This window comes from Sturnira hondurensis, unplaced genomic scaffold (assembly GCF_014824575.4).
Source record: "Sturnira hondurensis isolate 20B ecotype Veracruz unplaced genomic scaffold, ASM1482457v3 Scaffold0006437, whole genome shotgun sequence".
Taxonomy (NCBI): domain Eukaryota; kingdom Metazoa; phylum Chordata; class Mammalia; order Chiroptera; family Phyllostomidae; genus Sturnira; species Sturnira hondurensis.
The window spans coordinates 862136-870811 of NW_028079068.1; the positions used below are offsets into that span (position 1 = coordinate 862136).

At 45.9% G+C, this 8676-nt stretch overlaps 1 non-coding gene across 1 annotated transcript; it reads right to left on the reverse strand.

Annotated features, from left to right (window-relative positions):
* Positions 1-7555: 7555 nt before the first annotated feature.
* LOC118989264 (small nucleolar RNA SNORA17) lies at positions 7556-7677 on the reverse strand. Its single transcript, XR_005066980.1, has one exon. It is a non-coding gene; the product is annotated as a small nucleolar RNA SNORA17 (small nucleolar RNA).
* Between the last annotated feature and the right edge of the window lie 999 nt (positions 7678-8676).

Below are 8676 nucleotides of genomic sequence, written 5' to 3' on the forward strand. Positions count from 1 at the left end.
AGAATCGCGTCCCGGCCTCTGAGTCCCTCGATCAGGCTCCGGGCGTGCAGTGGTCGCCGAAGTGAATAGGGCGAGGGTGGGGGAGGGAGGCTGGGTCGCTTGACTTCCCCTCCCCGCCTCCTCCTCTAGCCACGGCGGCGGCTCCGGGGCCTTTCGGGCTCGGCCGGTGCCGGGAAGCGATAGCTGAGGCTGCGCCCGGAGGCTCGGGAAATCGCCTGGCCCGAGTGCGGGCGCCGGAGGAAGCCGCTGCTGCGCTCGCTCTCTCGGGCGCCCGGCGCTGCAGCCTTGGCTAAAACCCACAGACGAGAACACGGAGCGCGCAGCCAAAAGCTAGTGATGTCATCCGTGCAACGTGAGCCTCATCTCTTATTTTTCTAGCCGCCTTAAAGATAAACCGCACCATTTCCCAGGCACAAAATGCTTAAGCCTTATTCTTTGACCAGGCAAGTCAATGGTGTCCAGATAGGTATGTGCCCGACCACATCCATATTTATGCACATATACATATATGTCGTATGTAGCATGTTTACATGCACTATTATAAATTTAGGGATGTTGTCTCCATCTCCTGTTTCTCTTTTACCAGTGGTGATAAAATCGGCCTCAGTTCTTTGAAGAGAAGACTGCTTATTGCGGAGTCGGCGTTCAGAGAGGCTGAGGAAGTTCGCCGAGTCCCCAGGTTCGGTCGCAGGTGTCTTGGATTGTGTTTGATCTTTTCCCCACGAGAGCACCGGCGCTGTCTTGGCCGGCTACAGGCGTCTGCACCCGGGGCTGCGCGGCCCGCGGGGTTATCACAGCCAGCCCTTTGGCAGCCAGACACTCCGACACACACCCTCCTCCGCCTCTGTCCTCAGAAGGAAAAGACAAAAAAGAAAATTGGTCCTTTCAGTACGAGAAGAAGAGATTGTTAACTGGGGAGGAGAGCTGCTTAGCCGCTATTTTGAAAACGCTCGGGGGCTCGCGCTCTGAAGAGGGCGGGGTTCGGGGGGTTCCATGAAACGGGGTGCGGGATTCGCCCTTATCTGGGTGGCGGCTGAATGGAGGCCCTGCAGGGGCTCTGAGAGGTAGTGCCGGACCCCGGACCTTGAGCCGGTGGGCCGCAGGCGAGCGCCGCTTCACCCCACCGCCCGGCTCACGTGAGACAGCGCCGCAAAGGCTGGGAGCCTCCCTCCCGGGTTGCAACCCAAGATTCTTTCACTCTAATGCTCAGCCCCTATTTTCACCCTAACTGCAAAGTCGAGGTGCCGCACTGCCGTGTAAAGAGCTGCGCCCCGGCGTGGAGGGGGGGAGTGCCCGGCACCTTGCTTTGCACAATGGAGCCTGCAGGCCAAAATGAGCGCCCCTCCACCATTTTTTTTTGTCTCTTTTCCTCCTTCCAGCATTTTGAAAACCGACAACGAGGCGTTTCAGTGCCATCTAGTGGGGGAGGGGCGTGCCTCGCTTTTCGCCCCTCGGTGCTGCAAAAGGGATTGTTGAAGGGACAGCAGAAACGGAGGATGTCCGCTCGGATCTTGGACGCCCTGCTGGGCGTGGGGCTGTCGGCCTGTGCCCTTTGCCAGATCCCGGTCCCCTGAGTTCCTAGGAAGCTGAGGCGGAGCCAAGAGACTTTGGCCTCAGTGTCTTCTCACCTTTCTTTCTACCCTTCTCTTCCCAGTTCTCCCTCCCCCAACAGTGAAAATAAGGAAAAAATCACCAGCAAGCGGTCTGCACACAGGCAGGCAACGCCATGCACTTCTGGCGCTGCTCTCTTCGGGAAAGCCCAGAGCACTTTTAGGCTAACAGGATGTTCGAGCTCAACAGTGAGTAGGGAGAAGGCCAAAAGGTGAAACGACATCTACAAGGTCACTCTGGAAATTGGGGGACAGCCAGCTTTAGAGCCCAGATCTCCTGACATCCCCGTCTCTGCTCCCCTGAGAACCAGCGGATAGAGGTGCCCCTGGGACTCCTGGGAGCCCAGGCAGTTGCCCATTTGCGATGAACATACCTGTTCAGTTCTCCTTTACCTGCCCTCCCTCTTGCGTCACTCCACCCCTTTCTTGTTCTTCCGGCCTGTGCCTTACTGAGTGAGGCCTGCTTCCGAGCCCGCGCCTTGCCCCTGCGCCCCTGGCCCTGCTCTTCCGAAGTCCCTGCTGGGGTGAAAACCCAAACGGCACCCTGTCCTCTTTTCTGATCGTCATTAAAATTCTGCTTAAAACTTTTTGTCCTTGACAACCTCCCCCAAAGCCCACGAGAGTTGTTGATTTGAGGCCCTACACCATCTGTGGGTGATGCTGGTGTGGGGGGCTGAAAAGATGGTGAATTCTTCTAGCCTACTGGATTACATGACTGTCTTCTGGCATCTTCCAACTCCTTCCATCCCGTGAGCTACACCATCTCCATATTGCCAACCCTCTCCTTCCCATTTCCACCTGCACTGTCCCAGGATCATAAAATCTCAAAACCAGAAGGGACTTTAGAGTCGGCCACACAGTAATGCATTAATCACTCCTAGAACATTTCCCCAAAAGGAAGGGACCCGTTTCTGCTGGCACGGTTGGCAGCAATGGGGAAATCACTCTCCAGGCAAGCACCCTGCTCCACTGTTGGATTCTGCTAAGTGGTCAGAGAGCTCTTTCTTGTACTGAATCTTAATCTAGGTCCCAGGAATCCTAGCCATTGGCCTTTGAGAAGCCCACAGATACCGGATTCCTTGACGTCAGCCATTGTCTCCCTAAGCCTTCTTCCCTCTGGGCTAAGCATCCCTAGTTCATTTCCTCCTGGTGCTTGCTCGTATTCACCAGCCCTCCTTGACCGACCTAACAGTCATGTGGATCAATGAAGACAATGTGGTCAGTCATTTTTTTATAAGACCCACCTAGAGTTCTAATGATCCTCACTTTCTCTTCTAGGAGCCTATAAGTCATCTCTTTTGAACGTTACCCTAGGATCTTGCCCCCAAAATGACATTAAGGTCATGGATTTTCAGTTTGTGAAATTCACATTTTTGAAATTTGGAATTTCTTTTGCACACACACAAGCATATACACACACACACCCTTTTAAAGAAAAACAACAATTGCATTTTCCAAGCTTTCTCTAAGGTCAACAGTAGAGTTCAGAAATGTATTTAAAAGTTCTCTCATGTTCCCTGGGCACAGTTCACCCAGAGCAGATAGATGCTTTCCTGTAATTCTTTTGCCCATTGTGAACTGCCTCCGGCTATCATATTTGTTCTACTCTCCACCCCGCCTTCAGTCTGAAAATCACTCTCCTTGACACTGTCAACTGGAAGCAAAATAAAAGTTGATGAGGTACGCTTTCTCTTTGCCATCTATCAATAGTATGTATGTCACCTGCCCAGAGAAAAGACCCCTTATGTATTTGTGTTCCTGCTTTCCTAATTAACTGTGCACACCTTAGACATGATTTGAAACCCAAAAGTCATCTTCCACTTGGGGCCTCTGACACAGGCCTCCAGTCAGTGACATATGTACTGGTATTCATGCTTGAATAAGTTCCCTTCTTTCCAAATCTCAACTCATCAGAGATTCCTATCAATTCCTTTAGTTACTTTCCTTCCTTCCTATCTTCCTTATTAGAGTCGTTACAAGCAAAAGGCCATTCTCCTCTCACCCCTGAGTACTTAAGTCCTCTCTTTGTTTTTGTTTCCTTCTTCCTGTACCACACCGTCATATTAATCTCATTAAATTCTACAGCTACTGCCCTGACTGCCGTAGCTCAGTTGGTTGGGCATCACTGCACAAAGCAAAAGGTTGCTGGTTTGATTCAGGGTTCGATTCCCAGTCAGGGCACATTCCTGCGTGGTGGGCCTGGTCTCTAGTTGGGGCGTGTGTGAGAGACAACCGACATTTCTCTCCCTCTCTTTTTCCCTCCTTTCCCCTCTGTCTAAGAATAAATAAGTATCACGTTTAAAAATAAATAAATTCAACCATTACCTTTTACTCAAAATTCTTTAGCAGTTTCATCTCGCCTGTAGAGTAAAGCTCCAGCTCTTTACCCCCATACAGGGCCCCACAAAGGCTTCAGCCTATTCCTACACCTGACCATCACACCCCCTCAGACACACCCTGTGTTCTAAGCAGGCGGCCCTCTCAACATGTTTTGAAAATCCCCACACTGACATCATTCCTCTTGCCCATAAAATATTTAGCTACTCTGCTTTTTAAAGTTCTTCCATTACAGGTGCCTCATATCAATAGGTCAAATGCCTATCAATCATTTGGTCACCTCACTAGAAGCTGAAAAGACAACCAGTTAAACCCAACAAACGTTCCTGATTTTTAACACCTCTTCCTAAACTAAAAGTGGCTAAAAACGAATACGATCATTTCCTCCATAAAGAAATATTTCAAACTCATAGGAATAAAACAAACAATACAAAGAAAAATGGGCAAAGGTTATAAAAATTGACAGGAGAAATCCAAATGGAAAATTAACATTAAAAAACTCAACCTCACTAGTAATAATCAAGGAATCAATCTTTTTTTTTAATCCTGCTTTTTACCCATCCGCTAGGAAAAACATTGTCTGTTAATGTCAAATGTTAATGTCAAGTGTTGGCCTGGGCATGAGGAAACATGCTCTCCTGCACCACTGATAGCCACTCGGGAGGGCAATTGGGAGCAGCTGTTACGATGAAAAATACATGTTTGTTACGACCCAGAAGATGTATTTCTCAGTCCCTAGCCTGTAGAAACACACAAAGGGCAGAGACTATCTTTAGTATGCTACCCATATTAGTTCCTAGGTCTTCTAGGACAAGGTACCATGAACTACATGTCTTAAAATTTCAGAAATGTGTTTTGGCACAGTTCTAGAGGCTAGAAGTCCAAAATCACGGTGTTGGCAGGACCATGCTCCCTCTGCAACAGGTAGGAAAGAATCCTTCCTTCCTTCCTCTAGCTGCCAGTGTCTGCGGGCACTCCCTGACATTCCTTGGCTTACAGATGCTTCCCTACAATCGCTGCCTCTGCCGTCACACGACCATCTTTCCTCACATCAGCCTCCCTCTGTCTCCCGATTTCTCTCTCCTTATAAGGACAACGGTCATACTGAGTTAGGAGCCCACAGCAGCCCAGCATGACCACATTTTATCTAACCACATCTACAATGACACTAATTCTAAATAACGTTGCGTCTTAAGGTCATGGGGGTTAGGACTTACACATATCTTTTGGAGGGGGACACTATACAACCCATAAATCTACCTTTTATGTTAAAAAAAAAGAAGGTACACTTAAAAACAGTCATGTATCTGCTTATTCGTGCATAGTGAAAGGGTGACAAAAGAACCAAGAAGCCAAGCCAAGTGACAAGATGTTCATTGCAGAAAGCCGCCACTACCCCTAACACAGAGTCTAGAAGAAGAGTACAGCCCTGGCTGGTGTAGCTCAGTGGATTGAGCACGGGCCTGCAAACCACAGGATCGCGGTTCGATTCCCAGTCAGGGCACATGCCTGGGTTGCAGGCCAGTTCCCAGCAGGGAACTCATGAGAGGCAACCATACACTGATATTTCTTTCCTTCTCTCCTTCCCTTCCTCTCTAAAGATAAATAAATAAAATCTTTGAAAAAAAAAGAGTACAAGGGGAGGCCCACACATCATGTATCTAAATGTTTAAAAGGTAAAAGTCAAGTGAAAAACTGTTAAATAAAAACATTCTATCCTTCTACCTTACAAATACCTTCATGACAAAATTTTCAAATATGTGTAAAGTTCTGTTTTTGTACCAGTGAAAGTCAAAATAACAAAGAGCCGCAAAGTCATTATTGTTGCTCATGGGCAACAGTAACGTGGCGATGTGCAGATGAGTAAGACATTCCTAATTCATAACTTGCAATACATATCTCATATGACTTATTTTTCCTGACTTTTATTTCAGAGGAATCATTCTACTGTTATGATCAAGATTTTCACATAACTTTACACTCTATTGATGGGAGTGCCAAATGTTTTTGACAACTGTTTTTAATTCACCGTAGTTTCTAGATAGTTTTTCTTATTAATTTCAATTTGGAGGAAGTATACTGAGGCAGAACCACTTCCATTGGAAGTGTCAATAAAATTATTAAAGCAATACTTACATTTGGAATTTTACATGTTACATTTAAGCTCTGTAATGATGACATGACAAGTCATTATTAATACAAAAAATATATTTCTTTATCATATAAACCACTATCACATATATCATGATTTTTACTGTCTCTTAAAATAGTATTATGATATACACAAGATCTATATATTATCTACTAAAAATTATTTTTATTTATTGATTTGAGAGAGAGAGATATCTATTTGTTGTTCCATTTATTTATGCATTCATTGGTTGTTTTTTCCTTTTATTTGTTTATTTTTTTCAAATATTTTATTTATTTATTTTTAGAGAGAGGGGAAGGGAAGGAGAAAGAGTGGGAGTGAAACATCAATGTGTGGTTGCCTCTCATGCATACCCTACTGGGGACCTGGCCTGCAACCCAGGCATGTGCCCCGACTGGGAATCGAACCAGTGACCCTTTGCTTCACAGGTCCACGCTTAATCCACTGACCTACACCAGCCAGGGCATGTTTATTTATTTTTAATTATATTTTATTGTTTATGCTATTTCAGCTGTCCCAAGTTTTCCCTCTTTGCCCCCCTCCACCTAGCCCCCCCACTCCTTCAGACAATCCTCACACCATTGTCCATGTCCATGGGCCATGCATGTATGCTCTTGGGCTGCTCTATTCCCTTTGCTGTGCTTTGCATTCCCATGGCTATTCTGTAACTACAAATTTGTACTTTTTAATACCTTCACCTTTTTCACCCATCCCCTAACCCTTTCCCATCTGGCAACCACCCAAATGTTCTCTGTATCTATGATTCTGTTCCTGTTCTACTTGTTTGTTAATTTTGGTTTTTAGATTCAATTGTTGATAGATATGTCCTTATTGCCATTTTATTGTTCATAGTTTTGATCTTCTTCTTGAAGACCCTTTAACATTTCATAATACTGATTTGGTGATGATTAACTCCCTTAGCTTTTTCTTGTCTGGGAAGCTCTTTATCTGCCCTTCAATTCTAAATGACAGCTTTGCTGGGTAAAGTAATCTTGGTTGTAGGCCCTTGCTTTTCATGACTTTGAATATTTCTTGCCAATCCCTTCTGGCCTGCTAAGTTTCTTTTGATAAATCAGTTAACAGTCTTATAAGGGTTCCCTTGTAGGTAACTAACTGCTTTTCTCTGCTGCTTACAAGATTCTTTCTTTGTATTTAACCTTGGCAATTTAATTATGATGTGTCTTAGAGTGGGCTTCTTTGGATCTATCTTGTTTGGGACTCTCTGTGCTTTCCAGACTTGCGTGCCTACTTCCTTCACCAATTAGGGAAGTTTTCTTTCATTATATTGTCAAATAGATTTTCAATTTCTTGCCTTTCTCTTCACCTTCTTACACCCCTATGATACGAATGTTGGTACACTCAAAGTTGTCGCACAGGCTCCTTACACTATCCTCATTTTTTGGATTCTTTTTTCTTCTTGTTGTTCTGATTGGTGGTGGTTGTTGTTTAATCAGCAAATTTCAGACCATCAATCACCCAAGCGCTCATGCCAGAATGCTGGGCATAGACAGGCCTCTCTGCTACTCAATGACACAAATGTGACACAGCAGCCACACCTGCAACACCTCTATGGGCAGGGGTTTTGGGGGTTTTGGTGTTTTTTTATGACTGGTTGTTTTTTGCTTCCTTAAGTTCCAAATCACTGATTTGACTCTTGACTTCATCCACTCTACTGTTGATTCCCTTTAAATTGTTCTTTATTTCAATTCATGTATCCCTCATTTCTGACTGGATCTTTTTTATGCTGTCCAGGTCCTCACTAAGTTCCTTGAGTATCCTTACAACCAGTGTTTTGAACTCTACGCCTGACAGATTGCTTTTCTCCATTGTGTTTAGTTCTTTTTTTGGAGTTTTGTTCTGTTCTTTCATTTGGGCCATGTTCCTTTGTCTCCTCATTTTCGCACCCTCCCTGTGTTTATTTTTACATATTAGGTAGAGCTACTACATCTTCCAGGCTTGGTAGGGTTGCCTGATGTAGTAGGTGTCCTGTAGGGTCTAATGGCACAGCCTTCCCTATTACCCCAGCTGGCTACTCAAGGTGCACCCACTATGTGGGCTGTGTATACCCTCCTCTTGTAGTTGAGCCTTGCTGTCGGCACATCTAAAGTCAGCCACTGCCTGTGTTCTGTTGGAGGGTCACACAGCATTAGCTACAAAGCAATCTTCAGATGGCTGCTATTTGTGCTAGGCTACTTGTGCCCAGAAGAGGCCAAGCTCTGAACCAAGGCCAGCTGCTGATCCTGCTGGGCCTGGGGCAACTTAGCAAGAGGTACAGGGCTTACTGAAGCCAGGCGCTTCTTATTAGAGAGAACTTAGGAAAATCTGAAGCATGGACCAACACAAGCCATTCACATGGAAAAGCCACTACAAACAGCTTGGGTGGGCCTGAAAGTTGTGTGGGGCAGGGCCTCAGAGAATCACCAGGGTGGGGCAAACAGTGTAGGCCAGGTTGATGGAATCTCATATATGGTGCCCACCTGCCAGCTTTGGTGGGGGAGGCCTCAGCAAAGGAACAATGACTTCTGCCAGTACTTCTGTTTGGAAGAAAGATGCCCCCCAGCTCTTGTCCTGGTGCCA